Below are 2,591 nucleotides of genomic sequence, written 5' to 3' on the forward strand. Positions count from 1 at the left end.
AACGACGCTCGGAGAGCTAGTTAATAATATAAATCTATGATTTATACATAGAAATTGTCTGCGATAGTGTGATTATTTTTCTCACTTTTATGATAATAATATTTGTAATTAGTAATTACTGTTTGGTGATTTTTATGAATATTGAATATTTCGGTTTTGTTTTAATTTGTTAAATTCATCGATCAGTATGAAACGAATAAGTGATTATTTTCGTAGTGACAAGGATTTACACAGTTCCCAAAAAAAAACAAAAATTGAAAATACCGATAGGTACTGGTAAGCACCATGATAGTATGATATTTATTATTATTAAAATTAAAATTCGAAATTCGCCCCCCCTTTAACCAAGCTTCAGATCCGCCCCTGGTTTCTAGTGTAATTGTAATTGTATTCATCTTAATATTCTCTCAAATATCTTATTAGGTTAATGTTTAAACATTTTGATATTGTATTTAGTCACATAGCATTATTATTTTGTATTACTCTCTATCTCAACACAAGCTACTGCTTAAAGAAATAGATAAATCTAGTAATTAACATTTTATTGTATGTATTATGTAATTTATGAAGATTATTATAATAAAAAAAAAAAAAAAAAAAAAAATCAATATTTATAAATAATAAATACATTTGAACGTCTTAAAAATCGTTCAAATTTATTAAATATACAAATGTCATTCACAGTCTATTTGAAAAAAATGAGTGAGTATGATGTTCTCTTAACATGAACGAGAACATGTGAAACACTGGTAACCATACATTTTTTGGGGGGAATTTTTAGTGGATTTTAATTTTATACTTTTTGGGTTATTTTTGACACAATTAATGAATTTTTTTAATTTTGAAGACATTTTTGACTAATTTCTCAATTTATGAGAACTTTTTTGATATTTTTATGGCATTCAATACTGAGCCCATATTATTATCACCTGTAACTTTGTATTTTGGAATTAAATTCTACCTACCCATTTCGTATTTAAATATATTATAAATGTTTCTATTACCCAGCATTTAGTATACCATTGATTATAAATAGTAGTATTTATGAATTATAATCAATGGTATTAAAATAATTAATTTTAATGTCAATAAGTTTAAATAATTGCTTTTATTAATATTACAACATAATTACTAAGGGGCTCATTTTGATCATTATGATGTTTTATTAGTAAATTTTATAAGTTTTGTAATAAATAACATTTATTTAAACCTGTTTTTATCATATTATGTTTGTAAATATTTTTCTGTAGCAATATAAATTTGTACTACATTATTACTGAGAAAATGTAAACCTCCTTTATTTTTCATATTTATGTATAAAAGAAATTACTTTTGTTACCAAATAAAGCACCATTACAAATATCACATTTTATTTGCATTGATCATTTAAATTTTAGGGGATACAAAATCAACTATATATAAAGAAAATTTCTTTCGTTAGAAAATTGACTAATATGTTTCAAATCGAACCCTTCAGTTTAAATATGATATACCCAGGGCCGTATTAAGGGACAATAAATATGACATATTTATATGTCTATAAACGTAGGGTTGGTTCTGTTAAATCGTACACATGGGTCCAAATAGAAAATTTGGAAAATAAATAGTGCGCTGACACCCCAAACGGCAACTGATCTTTTTATTCTATACCATAAGTCGAGGTTGTAAACCTATATCAACTGATCAAGGTTTTTTCAGCCAAAGAGTCGAATGGCCTTTGTTATCCAAGATCATTTCCTTCGTATTTGGCATTGTTAACCTAACTATTCTACCTTCACACTTTTTTTCCCCCTTCTCTCACAACTATACAGGTTCAGCCACTCTCTGCCCATACCTCCATATGAACGGTTTTCTGTCTATCTATATATCTTCTTCAATTTTCTCGCTCCTCTATTCACCTCTAAATTTACTTCTATATTCATTCTCACTACCCTCATCATACAGTGACCGAACCACCTCAACCTATTCTCTCTTGTATTCACTACCTACGATACATGCCACTACAAAACACTACACTATACCTTTAATCAATTAATTTCTTATTCTTATTCTCTTTTGTCCCTTACACACCCAACTTAACATTCTCATATCTGGCTATCATGATATAAAAACATGGTCAGACCCCTTAAAATATTACATTAGGTAATTTATTATATTAACAATAAAAATAAAATATCTTAATAACTGGTTCCATTAAACGAGTATAGGTCAAGATATTTTAACATTATTAATATGTATTTGGGCTGGGTACAGATATTTTGTTTTTCTAACCAATTTTGCTATATAGACATTTCTATAACTTAAGTATAAATTATAAACCAGTACTACTTGTTGGAAGTAAAAACTTTAAATAAGAAGGTTTATAAAAATATTTGGCTTATAACTAATTTACCACGATCCTCGAGAAATTTGCCACTTCCATATTTCACTAAGTTATGATTAGAGTTCGGATTTATATGCATTTGCGTGTTTTTACTAAGTGTATGCACGTCTAGGGGGTTCTAAAATGTCCACGGTTCATCTCAGACTGAATTTAAACACCAAATTTTATATTGCATATTTTGCATATTTTAGAGGATTATTGCATATTG

General features: G+C 27.4%; 1 long non-coding RNA gene across 1 annotated transcript in view; it reads left to right on the plus strand.

The window, feature by feature from the left end:
- LOC103308049 overlaps positions 1–1,365 on the plus strand; it is a 4,372-nt gene extending 3,007 nt beyond the window's left edge. Inside the window, exon 2 of the long non-coding RNA XR_510313.3 lies at positions 424–1,365. This is a non-coding gene — a long non-coding RNA (uncharacterized LOC103308049). The remainder of the gene's footprint in view (positions 1–423) is intronic.
- Positions 1,366–2,591: the final 1,226 nt, after the last annotated feature.

The sequence above is a fragment of the Acyrthosiphon pisum genome, chromosome A1 (assembly GCF_005508785.2).
Source record: "Acyrthosiphon pisum isolate AL4f chromosome A1, pea_aphid_22Mar2018_4r6ur, whole genome shotgun sequence".
NCBI lineage: Eukaryota > Metazoa > Arthropoda > Insecta > Hemiptera > Aphididae > Acyrthosiphon > Acyrthosiphon pisum.